Here is a 19,989-nt window from a genome sequence, read left to right as displayed (position 1 = left end):
TGGGTTTAGAAGGGATAAAGCAAAAGGCCACAAGTCAAGTAGACCAGAAAAAGGTGCTTTTGAAAGCACAAGCCAATTCAAGTTTGGCCTTGATGGAATCATGGTGTCATTTTTTTTTCAGTAGCCAAAGAACCCAAGTCAATGTAATTTAGAAACCAATATATTTTCCTACCTTACCCCCCATACTGTATTATCCATAATAAATGCATCTGTGGTTAACACTTTGACCAGAGTATGCTGAAACATAGCCAAAATATGACAGAAAGTGGGTAAAAATACAACTGCAGTTGGGCATGCTGGTGTATGCCTGTAATACTAGTTACTCAGGAGGCTAAGGCAAGTTCGAGGTCAGCCTGGGCAACTTAGTGAGATCCTATCTCAAAATTAAATAAAAATGCTGAGGTGGAGCTCAGCATATTCCTAGCATGCACATTCCCTGGATTTGAACCTTAGTAAAACACACCAGCACACACAATTCCAGCAAAAATTTTGTAGAAATGAGAAGCTGGTCAAAGAAAGACCTATTTGGTGAACCTGGCATTATGATGCAGAGGATATAACGTGGAATTAGGATAAGGAGACTGAACCTCAGTCCTTTCTGTTAATTACTAGCAATTTGACCTTCTCTGAGTCTTAGTTTATCTATAAAACTGGATTTAAAAATAATTGCTCAACAAGGTCATTATAAAAGTGAAATTCAAAAATCTATTTTTAAGTTTTCTCTATTACCATGTAATCTATTACAGTCATTCTACCAATGATTTCCCTAATCTAGCTAAACACATTTAAAAAATAAAAGCAGTGTGCCATGCATGGTGGTGTATGGCTCTAATCTCAGTGACATGGGAGACTGAGGTAGAAGGATCATAAGTTCAAAGACAACCTCAGAAAATTAGTGAGACCCTGGTTCAAAGTAAAAATAACACAAAAATGGTTGGGGATTTGATTGGATCTTGATGCTCTTATCTGAAATCTTTGGAGATGGAGTCACTGAATCTGTATGCTCACAAAATTTCCCAGGTTATTCTGATCCTGATCAGCTTAGTTTAACAGTCACAGAGCTTTATAAATTTATTCTAACAGCCTGAACAGACATGACAAGATAGAACAGAACAGAAATTTTCATCCCAGAATCCAAAATAGCGGAGAAAGCAAGGAGGACTCTAGAGCTAGAGGGGACAGGGCAAATCTGGTCACATTTCTCCTTTACCTACTGTACAGGACAGAAGCAAGCATTTGGGTATATATGATAGTGGCACCTAAAAGTAGCTCGATTCCACATTTAAGATGGGAGAAAGAAGTCTTACTATCACAGTGAAGTATTCTTTGAACTAGAAGCTAAACCTGACTTTCTGCAAATGATGTCTTACTGCTATGAACTCAAAAAGTAGATGGTATAAAGCTTCTAGCCACCCAAAAAGAAACTGGGAAATAAAATAGACTGTTCAATCACTGGACAAGTCAGTTTGCCAGAAAACAGAAACAGAATAAAATTAAAAACAAATGACCCACTGGCTAAAAAGTAAGTTCTTCTTAACCACTACTGTCACCTTCAGGTTAAAATGAAGTAGCTGAGCAAGTAACCACTGCATAACATGTTACCCCTAACCTTTCAAATATCTTAGATGTGAAGAACCAAGGACACCACTTGCCTTAATAGATAATGCATAGAGATGGTTCAGCATAACATGGGTGGGCTCAGGAAGTAAGGCTGGATCACACTAAGAGACAAAAAATTAAAAAGAATAACATTAGTTATATGGACAAACCATCAGCTTACTCTTTCTCAGAGCTTTCTGGGACTGTTAAGAACACCTTATCTTTATCTCCTTTCAATAGTGTATCCACTCCAGTATGAATCAATAATACATTCTTATTACAGAAAATTTGGAAAATTCTCAGTTCATGGCAGAAACTCTAAGCATCAAGATCTGCTAATCTTAATAGAGCTAAAACAAAAATCTTACCTACAACAATTATGGAAGATTTGCATTAAATGGCAAAAGTAATCTTAGTGAGAATCAATGAGAATAAATACAGAAGAAAATTATATGCAAACAAAAATCATAACTCTTTTGTATATCCCAAAATGATAAGTATTCCTTTTCTTATGTTGGAATAGAAATCTCAGAAATTTGTTCTATAATACACTGTGGTCCTGATTTTTTTCAGCAACAGAGACAACTATAAGCTTTGATTTTAGTTCCTGAGTAAGCTAACAAACCAGATGTGATAAAAGGAGTCTATAGTGTTATTCCTATGTATATGATTTAAAATCTCAATATACATTTATAATAATCCCAACTTCTAGGATTACTGAATTTTGGCCAAATTAATCCTACAGTTCCCCAGATCTTCCAGCAATATTCTCAGAATACTTACAGAAATATTAGTGTCCTTGTTAAGGATAACTTAGAGTAGGTGAGGAAGAAGGATGGGTGGGGATTTGAATCTCTCTTCAGATCAAAATACATACATTTCTTGATCATAAGGCCCAGGGGTTGAGCTGGAAAGTTCTAAAAGATATTTCCACAAATATGAGGAAAAGTACAAAAATTTGGGCAATGTATAAAAAATACATGGCCACTAATATTAAATATAGAAGTCATGGATCATAACTTTTAACCCATTGGGTCTACAAGTGTCAAGTACTGCAGGGGAAAATTTGCCTAACATGGCAACAAGATTCCATGAAGAGGAGAGGGGTCACAGACTTGAGCTAAGAAAAGAGCTACCCTATTTATCAATTTTAGAACCTCAGAAAATGCCTTTGCCATAGTCAGTTTCCTTATCCATAAAAATAAAAAGAATCCTTGCCCTATTTCCAATGTTATTGAGGAAACTAAAGAGATAATGGATGTGAAGAGGCCTTGCAAACTTTCATACAATGTGAACAAATTAGATTTTATTTTCCCCCCACCCAAGCAACACATAACAAGGTTACAAATTATAAGATTTTTGATACTACAATGACTGCAGCAATAAGAATAATGTAATACTCATTAAGGAAATGCAAATCAATATCATAATAAGATGCCATTTCATACTCACTAGGATGGCTATAATTTAAATGACAAACTAATGAATACTGGCAAAGATGGAGATGTTGGAACTTTCAAACTACAGTATTCCCATTGCCAGTGGGAATCTACAATAGCATAGCCACATGGGAAAACAGTTGATAGTTCTTCAAACAGTTAAACAGAAAGTTAACATGTGACCCAACAATTACATTCCCAGGTATATATCCAAGATATATGTGCCCACATGAAAACTTGTATGTTAAAGTTTATAGTACCAAAATAAAAAAACAGTACAAATGTCCATAAATAACAAACAAAATGCTATGTCCATACCATGAAATGATATTTTGTCATAAATAGATACATGTTTCAATATGGATGAACCCTGAAAACATTAAGCTAAGTGAAAGAGCCTAACCAAAAAAAAAAAAAAAAAAAAAACATGAATAGACAAATCCATAAAGACAGAAAGTAGACTTGTGCTTGATAGGAGTATGAGAGAGGAAGGAATGGAAATGACTACATGGGTACAGGGTTTCTTCTGGGGATGATAAAAATTCTCTGGAACTCGTGGTAATGTAACACAACTCTGAATATAGTCAAACTTATGAAACCATACATTTTAAAGGAAGAATTTTATGGTATGTAAATTACACTTCAAAAATGGAAAAAATAATGCATCCTAGAAGGAAAAATTTAAGAATAAAGAAAACCAAATTTGTTTAAATATTTAAAAAAATGTCTTATAGTCTCCAGTAGAAGATTATAACAGTTCATTTAAAGAGCTGATTTCAGTTAAACATATATGAAGCAAAAGCACAAGTAATAATTACTTGATATTATACAATATCTTAAAAACTTTCCAAAGCACATCCACTTATTATGTCATGTAATCCACAAAACACTGCTGGGAAGTGCACAGAATAGTTGTTTTTTAATTTCCTTATCATCATCATCATCATCCAAAAAATAAAAATTGATTAAGTAACTGGCTACACTAAACTTAGTGCAAATTAAAACATAAAAATATATTCCTGAATGGATTGGGAAATTAGGTGAAAGAGGGAAGTGAGAAATATCAAAAGTATGCTGGTCTTCTCTCTGTATAGTTATGATTGACTATTATTCATTGGTTGCTTTGCCAGAATCATATAATGCAAAAATGTAGTTACCAGTAGCCTCATAATTTAATTTGGTATCTTTAAACCCTTTTAAATCTCTGCCCACCAGTCAAAAAGAATGTCTAGCTTAACTTTGAGAGCTTATATAATGAAAACATTATTATCCAAAATTTTCTAAATAATTATTATACTATGCAGTTTTAGGAAACAATGTGTCACCCTTATGCTCTGTGATTATTAATATGTTCCACTTCAGGACTTGTGATTGCTGAGAAACACTGAGTACAACCCCTGATTTTACTGTTATTGAATACAGAACCAAAAGAGTTGAGGGCCTTGTCCACAAGGATAAAACTACTTAGTAGCAGAGGTGGGTTTTGAACTCAAAGTGAGAAGAATACTCAGCATAGATACAGTACACAGTTCCTTAGACAGGCATAGCTCTTACTGTAAAGTACCAAAACAGTAATTATGAATGTGGTTTGGAGAATATTTGCATTACTGACATAGTAAATTAAGTGGAGATGAAGGTCTTGGAAAAAATAATATTATAGGTAACAAAAGGGGTTGGGGATATAGCTTAGCTGGTAGAGTGACCTTGCAAGCACAAGGTCCTGCATTCAATCCTCAGAACTGCAAGAAACAAAAATGAAAAAGAAACAAAAGTACATAGAGATCTTCTCACATACCAGGGAATTTTTTAAATAAAAAATATACAAAATTTTGATTGTATGCAAAAGAATTGCCTGATACTGAGAGTGTGGTTGTTTTTTAAGCTACTTTTCCCCAATGACTACTGTACTTGTAGGGTCTCATAAAATTGCAGAACTGCCAACCGATTTATCAAACTGGCAGATTAAGTTGAGGCAGCTTAGTAAGACAAACAGGGCACATCTAGTCTCTGTTGGGTGATACCACCAGTATCTCCTTCCTTCCCCCTCAGAATTTTCTTCCCACTTTTGGCTATTCCAGCTAACCTCCTATTTATTTTCTTCTAGCAAATGGAAAACTTGAAATATTACTAGAAAGAGTTTTCAAACAATAGGCTATAGCCCACTAATGGACTGTAAAAAATACAATAGCAGCCATGTGCTGTGGCACAGGCCTTTAATCCCAGGGACCCAAAAGGCTGAGGCAGAAGAATCTCAAGTTCAAGGCCAGTCACAGCAATTTAGTGAGACTGTTTCAAAATAAAAAGGGTTGTGGTTATGGCTTAATTAGTTGGGGGTCTCTGAGTTCAATTTCAGTACCAAAATAAATAAATAAGTAAATAAATAATTTAAAAACACAGAAAAGAATACATCACAGGGAAAAAAGGCAAACATTATACCACATATTACACTTCTGTATATCTGTGCATGTGAATATTGGACTGCAATGCAAAATAAATGTCTTACTGTAGATACGTGATTAAAAATTTGAAGTACACTAGACTGATATTTTTTGGTATAAAGAATAGGATCTAAATGTTTACATAAGAAATATGTGAACATACATAAAGGATTCAGAAGATTCCTGAGGAGAAATGGAAATACAAACAAAATTAAAAGATTATTTTCAAGAAGGAAATTTAAAAACCACTTCTGTGTTACAAGAAAGACAAGGCAAAGGAGAGCAAATATTATAAAATTACCTTGACACGATGTCTCAGAGCCTTCCATAGAATCTAGTTTTAAAACATCAAACACCTCAAAATTGGATTTCGTGACATGGGTCAAATTGTTAATCATGCCAACCTGACTGGTAACCATAGGCTGAAACAATAAGCAGAAAAAATCTTGAATTCGCTTTTCAAATCCCTCTCTTCCACCCATCTTCTTCTCTGTGTCTACTAAAAGTTACAAATGATCACACTCAGCATCTCCATCTTTTATTGAGAGGAATCCTTTAGGGTAAGGGAACTGCTACCATCAATTCAGAGAGCAATGATAGTTAAAATGAGGCTGCTAAGTCATGGTGATTGTTAGAGATCAAAGTCTTAACTCTGATGCATCATGAACCCACTGTCCAACTACAAAAAACTTGTATTGGTTCTCTCCCCACAGGGAGATCAAAGATGGCAACGAAGTCATTATGGCTGTAGAAGAAAACAGAAGGCCAGTCAAATTCCTTTAAGAAGACAAAATATAGATAACTAAGTGCTAATTATATTATTATACCAATGACTTCCTATATCCCTAAGCCACTATGTCCCTTGTGTAAAAAATAATGTGTACATCCAACCTCTTTATCTATATCATCTTGGACATGTTTCCAACTTGTCCAACAACTTTGGTTCTTAAACCAATGTCTAGGAAAACATAGTCAATGATCTCCCAAAATGGTTCATCTTGGAATAACTATTTTGCTCTAGCAGAACAGATCCCTCACAAGTATAAGCATCTTAACAGATTTGGGATATAGGTCTATATTTTGGTGAGCCATTGTGGCCACCTGCAGCAATAATCCTGCGGATATATATTACTGCCTGCAGCAACAATCTCACAGGTATTTATCAGAGGTGGACTGGAAATAAACTAATATTCCTGAGCTGCTTCCTTGCTTGCTTGCTTATTCTCTAGCTTATAGAGGAAGAAAGGTTTGCTTAATTTTAGAGGAAGAGAGGTTTTGCTTAGTTTTAGTTTTAGAAGAAGAGAGGCTTTGAGAGTAGAAAGGCTTTGCTTAGGAGAGAGAGAGACTTTGCTTCACAGAGAGAGAGGCTATGCTTATCAGAGATCTATATCTTCTTAGAGTTCTGCTGTTTCTTCTTAGAGGTGCATCCTGCATCCTGCAAACTAAAGATGCATGCTAGGGGTATGTACTAAAGGTGCTGTCTATCAGAGGTGCTTATAAGTGGTGCGTCCTGCGTACTGCAATCTGTGTTCTGCGTTCTGCTTTCTGCTATTGTTCTCTCCTAATGCTCCTTGCCTTCTACCTACTGCCTGCTTATATTCCCTCCAGGAGACAGAGGGTAGGGCTGACACCAATTATGCAAAGATTAGACAAGGAGCTAGCTGTCCAATCACAGTAAAGGTCAAAATGAACAGGCCTGGTCAGGAGCACTCAGGAACACTTGTGCATGCGTTGTGTGCATGGACCTAATTGAATACTGCCAATGATAAATCACCTGAGTGTGTTTATGTTAACCGACTTCCTCACCACCTATGTGATCAAAACAACCTCTGCCTGCCTGCCAGGTGCCATCTTGGTGTAGTCCGCATGGCATAGCCCCCAACAACTCCCCATTTCTTATATGAAATGAAAATGAAGCTGGCAGGGATCATGTCTGTCTTAGGTCCCATGAATCAACATCCTGTCCTTACCTGTCATTGAAGGATACCAAAGCAGGGTTGGCCCTCTTGTCTTACGTTGGTACAGTGTTTTCCCATGGTTACCCATCTTTGAATACCAATCCAACATACTAAGCCATATGTTGGAAGATTGTCCTGCTTCAAGAGCAGCCATGGCCTGTTTTATGATCACATTATGAATCAGCTGACTGGCCTTGAGGTGTTTGTAAATGTAGAATAGAATTAATACAAGCACACCCAAGCTTATTAATGTGAGACCTAAGAATCCTCCAAATTTGGTGCCACATTGTGCTAGCCCATCTAATGCTCCTATGATAAGTCCTCCTGGTTTGACTTCCACCTTAGTGGTGTTTATGGTAAGGATTTGTTGTCGAAGACTTGTTACTAGCTCATTGAATCTATCCATCCATTGTTGTGCGATCTGTGAAGATAACTGTCTAGAGAGGTTCTCATTAGAAGCCACAAAAAGGAAAGGGAGAACTAGACACACAGGAGTATATGAAAAAATAATTTTTTCACTCTCTACATATTTCAGTATTAACTCCATTAACCTTTTGATCAGTGCACTTGCCTTTACTTATAGACCCTCCTTAAAGGTGAGGCACCAATATGAGGGACTAGAAAGTGAGTTACACAGGATGAAAACAAGCAGCTTACTTTACTGAGAAAAATATGAAAACAATCTGAGTGGCTAAATCAGGTTATGAGGAGCTATGGGTCCAATCAATTCTAATTTGGGAATCGCCTGAGTGATGCAATCACTATCAGCAAAAAGATCTGTTATTCCTTAAACTCTACAAGGGCTATCACAGTTGCTTCCATTTCCACCAATTGAGCCCATTTGAGATGTAATCTGAATAATAGTATCTTGGTGAGTAACTACTGCAGCAGTATCATTAGAAGAAACATTCAGGGCCTTAGGAAAGGATTGTGTTGAGGAACCATCTGAATTCGTGATCTGATATTGTTCCCCTCTAAAGCTCTGTATATTTGTGAGCCTTGAGTCAAAGAGCTCTGTGCCCCATTTCTTAAATAATTTGGTTACATCTTGCCCTCAACATCAGTAACTAATTTGCACTTATTAGCCCAATGTTTTCCTTTTCTGCACTTTGGGCAAAGACCTGGGGCATGAGGTGTAACAGATTTTACTGTAGTTATCTCTTGTCTTTTGTTAGGGCATTGTTTCTTTGCTGCTGTATATATCTGTGCATACACTCCAGGATCATATCGATTTTGAGTATTTATTGAAGTGTATTGGCCTTCTCCTATTAGCATATCAACATTTCTACCAAGAAACCCTGCTACTGCATTTCTGCAAGCAGTTTCAACAGTTATTTTCTGCCACTGAGCTCTCCAATTCAGATATTGTCCTCCAGATAACACTGCTATGCATAGCTGTTTCCAGTCAGTCATAACTACCTCTTTAAAGTTTTTCTAATGGTTGATGGTATCCCTATTTTGGTCCTCAAATATGGGCAGGTTCCATGAATTTTGAAGCTCTTTGTATTAGGTTTAACTTTCTCCTACATTTTTCCCTCATCCTTAAATTTTCTGAGTAATTGTTTTCTAGGTTACTACCACTCAATTCTTCCTCACTTTGTTCTTTTTCCCATTGTGAAACCTTGAGCAGCCTTTCCTCTATAAAGCCTGGGCTTATTATTGCTAGAGTTTGAATATATGATTGTGCAGTGGTTTCCTCAGCAACTTTTCAATTTTGACTCCCTTATTTTCTAGTTCCTTTCCAGTATCTCCTTCCTCCTCAGAATTTTCTTCCCATTTTGGGCTATTCCAGCTAACCTTCTATTTAATTTCTTCTAGCACTTCTTCTCCCTTCTGTAACATATTTTTATGCCTCCTTTATGAATTATCCTTTCAGACTGATTCCATGATACTTTTGAACCCATCTTTTGCTGTTAAATAAATTTGATACAGGATGAACAAAGACCACACTAACAGTAGTACAAACACACTAGTAATACAAAATACATGTACTCCAGAGCTCCTTTGTCATCCTTTTGTATTTAATCACCTGGCGAGCTATCCTGAGTGCCTAACTGCCTTAGAAAGACAGGGCCTCAGCTTACCTGAGTACCTAACTGCCCTAGAGACAGGGTCTCAGCTTACCTGAGCACCTAACTGCCCTAGAGACAGGGTCTCAGCTTACCTGAGCACCTAACTGCCCTGGAGACAGGGGCTCAGCTTACCCTGGCCACCTATAATGAGCACCTAACTGCCTCAGAGAGACAGGGCCTCAGCTTACCTGAGCAGCTAACTGCCTCAGAGAGAGACAGGGCCTCAACTTACATCACTACTTACTGTTTGGGTAGACAAACAGGTAGCAAGACTCTTGAATTTAACAAACACACAAACAACACAAAATACACACATTTGTGCACTTCACTACCATTTGGGTTCTTGGAAGGGGAGACGAATGCAGGTGTTCCCTTGTCCTTAAATTTAAGTAATTGTCTGCTAAGTCACTATCACTCAATTATTCCTTACTTTGTTTTCTTTCCCATTGTGGCATCTTGAGTAGCCTTTCCTCTATAAACCTTGGGCTTATTTCTGCTAGAGTTTGAATATATAATTGTGTAGCGATTTCCTTCACTGTCGTGTCTTTACCTTTTATTACTATTCAGCACCTTTAAACCATTCTTACCAGAGACTTACATGAGACTCCTACTTTCCCTCGCCCTCCTGCGAGGCTCCTCAATTTCCCCATCATTCCAATTTCCCTTTTCCCCATATGCAGAGGTCCCCGTATGGGCCACAATTTGTCACTGTCCGCAGCAACAATCCTGTGGATATTTGTTACCGCCTGCAGCAACAATCTCACGGATATTTATCGGAGGTGGACTGGAAATAAACTACTAATATTCCTGAGTTGCTTCCTTGCTTGCTTGCTTATTCTCTAGCTTATAGAGTAAGAAAGGCTTGATTGATTTTAGAGGAAGAGAGGTTTTGCTTAGTTTTAGTTTTAGAGAAAGAGAGGCTTTGAGAGAAGAAAGGCTTTGCTTAGGAGAGAGAGAGGCTTTGCTTAACAGAGAGAGAGGTTATGCTTATCAGCGATCTATATCTTCTTAGATTTCTGCTGTTTCTTCTTAGAGGTGTGTCCTGCATCCTGCAAACTAAAGGTGCATGCTAGGGGTGCGTGCTAAATGCGCTGTCTATCAGAGGTGCTTCTTAGTGGTGCATCCTGCATACGGCAATCTGTGATCTGCGTTCTGCCTTCTGCTATTGCTTTCTCCTATTGCTCCTTGCCTTCTGCCTACTGCCTGCTTATATTCCCTCCAGGAGGCAAAGGGTAGGGCTGATGCCAATTATGTGAAGATTAGGTGGGGAGCTAGCCGTCCAATCATGGTAAAGATCAAAATGAGCAGGCCTGATCAGGAACACTCAGGAACACTTGTGCATGTGTTGTGTGCTTGGACTTAATTGAATATAACCAATGATAAATCACCTGAGTGTGTTTATGTTAACCGACTTCCTCACCACCTTTGTGATCAAAAGATCCTTTGGGTGGCTGCCAGGTGCCATCTTGGTGTAGTCCGCATGGCATAGCCCCCAACAAGCCATTACTGGAAAATGACCTATGTGGTTATCTGGGACATTATAATAGTCAGTTAATTCATCATTGTTCTGCAAGTACCACATAACACCACCACCTCAAATTTTACGGTGCATTTTGCTTTAGTGCAGAAGTCACAGCAACAAATTCTGTCAGTTACAGGCTTTCTCCAAGCAGAGAAAAGACCTTGTAGCACCATCCTAATAAAAACACCCACAATACTATTATTATAAATTCCCTTGAGGTAATGATATTCTAAGTGGTAAAGCATCTGACTCATAATGAGCTTAAAAACCAATGTCATAGATACTAAGAGGTCACAGAATACGATATTATTCCAAAGGAATATTATTCCAAATAGGAATAATATTCCAAAGAAAGCATCTAGTGGGTGGAGATGGGAAGTCCAGCCTGTTCACTCTTATTAGAAAGAATAACAGGTCAGGGTCTATTCCTGAACCCCTCAATCTCAACCAAAACACTTATCTTCACCTCTTAATCAGTAGAATCTTCGTGTTCCAATTGTTGAAAGACCCAGAAATGAAGACCTCCTTTCCTCCTTCAGACCAGTGGATAACAATAGGCTGGACCTGCTGAGTGGGCTTTATGGAGTCTTTCAAATCCCACTGCTATAATACAAACTGTTTGTCCCCATAGAGCTGTAAGAAGAAGTAGGTTGTCCATAGAATAAATTGTGACCCAAGAATTCTTAACAAGATTATTCTCCTTCTTAGAGTAGAAAGGGGTGCTAGGTTTCAGCTAAGAAAATAAGCCTTAAAATTAGAATAAATCAGATTCTTATAAACCATAGAAAAAGAACTCATCTTGAACCAAAAGAGACCAAATTTCTTATGCTCAAGTGCTGCATAAATCATAGTCTAACTTTTGAGTTTGCATATATTACTTACCCTTTCAGAGCCTCAAGATTTCCCTTAAAAAAAAGGAAAGAAAAAGAAAACCCTACTTCCTACTGCCAGTTTAATTCACAGACAGGCAAGTATAACACACTTCGAGTACCTCTTCAGAGAGAGAATAAAATGAAAATGAAAGATGGCTATATTTTTTAAAATTTAAGCCAGGTAAGTATTTTTCACAAGCAACTATAAACAGCTCTCAATTATCAACTATAAAGAAAGGCACAGATACCAAACTTCATAAAAAATAAACTTTATTTTAGCTAATAAGTTACACAAAGAAGGGACATTAAAAACTTAATATTAAAGGTCTGGGGAAGTAACTCAGTGTGAGAGCACTTGCCTAGCCTATGCAAGGCCCTGGGTTAAAGCCCCAGAACCACAGATTAATCACTTAACTAATTAAAATAAAAAAACAGATCATTTATTTTAATAAAATGGAGAAATAGTGGGTGGGAATGTAGCTTAGTGGTAGAGGACTTGGCCTAGCTAGTGAGAGGCAGTACTAGAACAAAAAAGTGTTTATGAAATCATACTTGGTCACCTATGACAGGTTTATTCTATTTGAGGTATAGGAATGAAAATTTTTGCATCTCAAACAATGAAAGACAATAAAAACATTTTCCTTTAACAAAAATAATTATATAATCAAATAAAGTTTGCAGGATTCTGAAAAATATTAACTCTTTAGTTTTTTTTAATTTTTTATTATCATCCCTTTAGACCAGTAGTTGGCAAACTGCAGCTAGTAATCCAGGTGATTCTGTAAAGTGTTTACTGAAAAATAGCTACACTCATTTGTATATCTATTATCTACAGTTGTTTCATGCCACCGTGGAAACAGTTGTGAAAGACTGTATTATCTCTATAGTCTAAAATATTTACCATGTGATCCCTTAGAGAAAATATTTGCTAAGCCCTGCCTTAAACTGGTAACAGGTAAAAAGGAATTTACACTGTTAAGTAAAGATATTACCAAACAAAATAATGTGCATTAAAAAAAAAAAAACTAGCTTATTTTCTTAGAATTTTTTTGAGTGTGGTGGTGATGGGGAATGGAAAAGTCTACTTTCCATACTGTCTCTCACTATTCCTCAAAACTACAGTCTGAGAAACCAGGCACATGATCTAAAATAAAATTCAAGGTCTGGGGATGTAGATCGGTGATAAAGCACATGACTAGAATGCATGAGGCCTTGGGTTCTGACCCCAGAAGCACAGATTAATTACTTAATTAACTAAAAACAAATCTGATAAAAGAAAACTGAAAAGGCTTTTACAATATTGCAAGGAATTAGTACTAGAGAAAACCTAGTATCCATATTCTAAAAGCAATGCATTCTGTCTGGCTGCATTAGACAGAAATTTTTGCATATGCCTAAAAAAAACCCAAGATTCTGATTCAGACATAGGATCTGGGAATCTATTTTTAAAATCATCCCAGATAAGACTGTGATTATGTTAAAATAGAGAAAAAAACCTCTACTTCTGAGGTACATCATAATTTGTTATAACATCTGGAATTTACTTCAAAAAATTGGTGGAGGAATAGTAGATTAGGGTATGGATGATATACATTCATTCATGCTTTGTTCAATCTCTAAACTTGGTGAGAGGTACAAGAGTTCATTATACTGTTCTCCCTACATTGTAAATGATTCAAATTTTCCATAAAGTGTTTAAACAAATCTCAGGTGATTCCAATACATAAATAAGATTGAGAACCATTGAATTAGTCTGCTGAAAAAGGCTGGCATCCAACGGAGGCCCCACTGTCACTGTTTCTCTCAATTATTTTACAACTTAGGAGTTTTTATTGAGAATCTGAAAGCCACAAACTACTAATGCTCCAACATTTGGAGCAAAGCCGTTCCATTTATGACATGACATTTCTGTGGTAGAAATGAATGCAGCTGGCTAGAAAAAAGATTGCTTACTTTAAGTAAAACAGCAGAACCACTGATAAAAGAGGCAAAACAACAAATAAAATTATAGTTTGAAGAGGCTTTAGTAAAATACAGAGGGAAGAAAAGGGTAGGTCAAATACCCTTAGATTTGGGTGGGACCATAGGAATTATATGAACAATTTTCTTGTTTTCCAAATGGGAAGATTTGAGTGAGGGAAAGAATGATACAGAATAGGCCCCAATGCACACAGAACAATTTGGCTTTAATTCAGGACTCCAATGACTTCAGTCATGGTTTGACAAATACAATGTATTTAAATCCTGAGTCACTGATGTAGGAAAAGGGGTAAAAATACAATGAGGCTAAAAAAAAATACAATGAGGTTGATCACCTTGGGAAAGATTTAAAGAAGTAAATACAGATGGCTGGGTAGAAAGACCACATGATGAGAAAGAAGTTCTGAAGTTGGAGAGGAAAGAAAAGAATGAAGAAAAAGTCCCATGAAATGCCCCTTTCAACCACTCTTATTTCTCCCTCTATGATGATGTTCTCAATTGGGATCCAAAAATATAAACCATAGCATCCAAGTTCCATGTACTACTACTGTGGCAAATAAAACTAATTTCTCTCTAAAACCTCAAACATATCCCCCAATTGCCTCAATCCCTCCATTTTTCTATTTCACCACTGAACAGACTACCAGAAAGAATTAAATGTATTTATGCTGACCCTTCTAAGTTATTGGAAACATTAGGGTGGTAATCACATTATTGTCAGCTCCATCTATCTTTTCTGTTAGGGGGGAACACAATTGACCTTTTCCTGTAACTCCTTCAATTGAAAGCAAGGTTTTCAGGTAAGCAGTGAATTGTTGCTTTTAGGCTAAAGAAAAATTTTGATGGACTACTCTGGAGTGGAACTACCTGTTAATCAATGGCTCTCCCACTTGAGAAACTGGCCTGAAGGCACATTCACCACAACTACAAAATATAGGATAAAAACTGAACAGTCAACTAAATGTTATCCTTTATTGATCTCCAAGTCTAGGCACAAGTATTCTAGTTAACAAGTGGTAGGTGTTCACAGTCATGCCAAAGGGGAAAAGGACCCAAAGTGCAGAGTTTCTAAAAGAGCAAAAAGGATTCAAAGAGAAAATTCCAGGGAAAAAAAAATCACTTATCCATTTCAAGGAAAATGTAAGCAACTGTGCTGGGGTCAGTGGCTCAAACAATCTACCCCCTCAAGTTTTTCACCAGAGTTTACAACCTATAAATTGTTAGAAGAACCAAGGATGGTGAGGGTGGGGGAGATGTCTATGGTTCCTATCCTAAATATGTGGTTCAAGGCTTGGTTAAACTACCAAGAAAACAAGAATTCCACATCTGCCTTATATTGAGGTGGCACCACAAGAATTTAAGATCCAACGCCTCCCACCCCAGGATATCCCTTTAATAAAAAAAAAAAAATTCTCGGAGAGTGACTGAGTGCAGTCCTGAAGTGAGGCAGAACTCTTAAGGTGATACATTATGGTTGACATGCAAAATTTGGTAGAAAGATTGGAGAGGGCAGTGGGCCACCTGTAGACAGTATCCCATATCACTGACATGCACCTAGGGCATGGAGACAGCCCTTCAAAAGGAGCAGCTCCATATGTGCAAGCATTTGACTCACTGTCAGTCCTGTTGCAGAGTACTTGAAGATCAGTAAAGAGATAGGAGGAGATGTGCAGAAACATGCAGAGATGGTCCACACTGGTCTGAAGTTGGAGCAAGCTCTCTTGGTTACAGCTTCTCAGTGCCCGCAGCCAGTTGATAATAAGCTTTCTGATCTTGTTGGCACCCATGTCAGAGTAGATCCAAGAAGTGATAACTTTTCTAGAGAAGATTAGAGGCAGCAAGTTGTTCAAGCTCCTGTCTGCTGTCAGTTAAAACACCCAAGCCCTGGGATGGGTGGCTATGGCTCCCAAACCTTGTCCCTATGTAAAAAAAAAAAAGAATGATGCTGCCATGTTTTACACAAACTGAGTCCTCAAGGAGTATAAAGATGTGGATAAGAAACATGTGAACTGAGTCAAAGCATAGTTGAGTATATGGGCACAGCTACAGGCTTATATCAAAGAGTTCCATACCACTGGACTGGCCTAGAGCAAAATGGGTCCTGTGGCAAAAGAACTGAGTTGATTGTCATCTGGACCCTCTGCTGAATCTGGTCCTCCTCCTCCCCTACCAGGCCCACCTCCACCCCCAAGTCCCATCAATTCAGACTCCAATGACTCTGCTTTATGCTCAGCACTGTTTGCACACATTAATCAGGGGTAGAGCATCACACAAGCTCTGAAACATGTATCTGATGATAGGAAGACTCACAAGAACCCTTCCCTGAAGGCTCAGAGTGGTCTAGTATGAAGTGGTCTCAAATCATTTTCTTGTCACAAACCAATCCATCCCCCAAACCAGGCACAAAGGAGCCACCTCTCCTTGAACTGGAGGGCAAGAAGTAGAGAGTGGAAAGTCAGGAGAATGTTTTCAACCTGGTGATTGATGACAGAACTGAAACAGGTGGGCTTACATATACAAGTGTGTCAACACAACATTGAAAATTAAGAGCAAAATTAACTCTATTATAGTAGATAACTGTAAGACACTTGGTCAGGTATTTGATGATGTGGTGGGCATTGTGGAGATAAGCAGTAGGAGTGATGTCAAAGTTCAGGTAATGGGTAAAATGCCAACCATTTCCATTAACAAAACAGATGGCTGCCATGCTTACCTGAGCAAGAATTCCTTGGATTGTGAGATAGTCAGTGCCAAATCTTCTGAAATGAATGTTCTCATTCCTACAGAAGGCAGTTACTTTAATGAGTTCCCACTCCCTGAGCAATTCAAGACCCTACGGAATGGGTAGAAGTTGATCACCACAGTGACAGAAATTGATGGATAAGCAAAGTGTCACTGGGTTCTTTGCCCTTTCCCTTCACACCATGGGATAAATCTGTTATCAAGATGGTTCTTTTCTAGATTTTCTGTACCTTTCTGCTCTTAAACTGCTTCTCTGCTATGAGAAACCCAGCTACCTGCCTTCACTGAAACATACCACAGGCTGAGATTTTGGGTGGGATAGCAGGTCAGTTGATCTTCTGCAGGAAGGTGCAGTTTTTCCATATTGGCACAGCCACACTGCCAATCCATTCTTAAGGAACTGCAGACCTGGACTGGTACAATTTAGCATTCAACTTTTGGAGGTTTTTCTTCCAACTCACAGACCTTTAGGAAGAATAAAACAGTCCCAGGAATGAACAGTGCACACTAATTTTTTTTTTTTCTAACAAGGAGCATGGAGGTAGCAGAAGCTGGTGTGATTCCTGATACTACTTCTAACCAAACTAATTTTTCACTGTTAACAAGTGAGGCAAGGGTTGTGTTAGACCAACAACTGAGGCCTGGCCATCTAGCAATCCAAGCAAACTTGTTCTGCATTCCATCCTGTGTCTGTCTCAATCATGAGACAGTAGTTTCTATGGTCCCAGTTGCAGTAGCAGTGATATGGGTCTTGTACCCTTTCTTTCTCTGGGATTCCTGCTCAGCACCTTCCTACAAAGATAACTTTAAAAGAAAAACACCAAGCCATTCCCAGGAATGGGGCACTCCTCCCCTGCTAGGTGCCTGTCATCTGCCTTTGCCACCTCCTTTTGCCTGCCATGTTCAAAAATGTAGGGCTTCTGTCCAGACCCCTGAGCAGAGGACTGAAATCTCCACTGCAGGCTGGTTTGGGGTCTTTATTTATATAAGAATCTTGCACAGCATTGCTAATGTTTTCAGTTTTCCCCTTTGGTGCACACTTATCAGAATATGCATTTTTTTTTTTTTTTTTTTTTTTGGTGGGAGGAGAGATTGTCCTTTGACTTCTACCCATTTCCTAATGCCTGTGGAAATAAGCATTTATGTACTTAAAAAAATTTCCATAGCCCAGTTTAGTGTGATAAAAAGAAGCCAAGGAAAGGAGGAGGAGTCTGGATGTCAAGAAGCAGCTGTATCACCACGGTAGGGGGTGCGGAGATGAGTATCTTGGAGTACAGCAGGCTAAAGACGCCTGGGTTGGTGATGCTCCCCACCATGGTCTTGTGCTCCTTGCGCGGGGCATGGCCGCTGTCACCCTCTGCGTGTGCAACCTTGCTGCCATGATGCTTCCCAGACACATGGTCACTGGTGGTGTTTCCCATGGCTGCAGCTCGATTTGGGGGCCACTTGGTGCAGTGAGCTATACCTGGAGGGGAACAAACATCCCAGTAGCCACCTCAGGGTCACCCCAGCTCCGCCTCTGAGCCTGGGGACTGGGGAAGGGAAACTCCGCCACAGGAAACCGTGCCCCATGACCTCCAACCTCCCGTCCTACAGGGGACCCTGCAAGTCCTCCGGGTCTCCCACCGCCCCACTCTGGAAACCCGCCCTTGGGACTCCCCCACAGTACCGCACCCACTCCCGCACCCTATCACCTCCAGCATGCGCTCCCTCTTCCAGGGAGCATGGACACATTGGCCATGGGGCAGAAAAGGCCACCAATAAAGTTATTGAAATTGAAACCACACACCTGGCCAGGGATCTGGGTTTCCTCCTAAAATGACTACAAGGCCCATAACTGAGGCCACTCCTGCATGTTCCTGCTGCTCGCTACCATGGCTCCCAGCACACCCACCTCTCTAGCTGCTGCAGCATGGGTGGTGGGTGCGCCCAGACTCCAGCACCCCTTGGGGGCACTGGACAGGGACTGCCCCGTGGGGAGGCCATGTCCAAAGCACCAAAGCTGTCGTCCCCTAGCTGCCTGGCGAGTGGACAGCTCAGAGGACCTGTGCAGCTTTTTCTATGACTGCCTCACGTGGCCTCAGGTGTGCCAAAACATTTTATGAGCCACTTCTCTCTGAGCGGTGACCTGGAGAGTAATAATACCATGGACTTCACCTCTAGGCAGAGGGAAGTAGAGGTCAAGGTTAGAGGCTGATACTGTGCAGAACCACAGAAAGAACTAGTCAGCCCAATTTGGGGTCCTGGGGAATAATTTGAGATGGAGTGTCTAGTAGTAGATAGACCCTGACAAATTAGTGAATTCTTAGAAGAAGGAGAATACTCTTAAAAGCTAAGAAATAGCATTTTTGCAATGATTAACTCCAGGAGAAATAAAATCCAAGAGAAAGAGCAATAAAAAAAAAATTAGAAGGCACACAAAATGTATAAAAATGTCACAGACAATTCTAGGGTTGGGAGGAGTCCAATATTTTATGATAATGGGACTTATCATTTCCTACAAGAAACATTTATTTTTTAAAATGTATTATATATACAGACGAGCAGCATTCATGTATCACCTGGGAGATTGTTACAATCTAAGCAGGATCCAAGGTCCCATCCTCATGTACAAAACCAGAATCTGCACTTTAACAAGTGTATTTTACAGTGTGAGAATCACTGCTTTGACAGCTGATAACAGCATAGATTCAGATTTGATCCCTTTTCATATGTACACCATGTACAGAGTAAGTTTTCAGTAAACATTTGCTGAGTGAAGAGGACAGGAATACTGCTCACTGCATTTCTAACAAGATAGGCCACTTAGGCATAGTGATGGAGAAGGCAGCCAAAGCTGGGGAACTCCAAGTCACACAGGTCAATTTTTCTGAGTGAGCGGCACTGTTTGCTGTAAAGTTTGTTCTTGTATTATGAAGTTGAAAAAGTCTACTTGTCATACACTGGGCCCCCATTCTTTGCTCTGTTTCTTTATGAACTCATCTTCTTGCTATTGATCAAAAACAGTTTAAGGGAAGATGTTCAATTTTGCCACAACTGCTTGCTTACCCCTCCAAATTCTTGACTTCCTGAGTACCTCCTTTTGATTATCCTTACATTTTCCTTTTCACATCCAATTTCTTTGTCTTTTCCCTGGGACTGACCTGGGATTGAACCCAGGGTTTATGTGCATGTGAGTCAAACACTCTACCAACTGAGCTATATCCTGAGCTCTGCTTCTTTTCTCTTAGAGGAAGAAAAGCAGCAAGGTGATTAGCTGACTGAGGAGAGGAGACAAGTATTTGAAGTCTGAACAGGTAGAAGGTGTGAAGTAATCAACTAGAATTGTAGGATAGAGAATTGACTAGAAAACCTAATTGTGAATGGC

At 38.9% G+C, this 19,989-nt stretch overlaps 2 pseudogenes; one reads left to right on the top strand and one right to left on the bottom strand.

Moving 5' to 3' along the window:
* Positions 1-1,609: 1,609 nt before the first annotated feature.
* Positions 1,610-18,043, bottom strand: LOC124975729 (5'-AMP-activated protein kinase subunit beta-2-like; annotated as a pseudogene).
* Positions 15,351-16,764, top strand: LOC124975727 (adenylyl cyclase-associated protein 1-like; annotated as a pseudogene).
* Positions 18,044-19,989: the final 1,946 nt, after the last annotated feature.

The sequence above is a fragment of the Sciurus carolinensis genome, unplaced genomic scaffold, assembly GCF_902686445.1.
Source record: "Sciurus carolinensis unplaced genomic scaffold, mSciCar1.2, whole genome shotgun sequence".
Taxonomy (NCBI): Eukaryota; Metazoa; Chordata; class Mammalia; order Rodentia; family Sciuridae; genus Sciurus; species Sciurus carolinensis.
The sequence above is the reverse complement of the archived record's forward strand: the minus strand, read 5'-3'. Positions and strand labels throughout refer to the sequence as shown.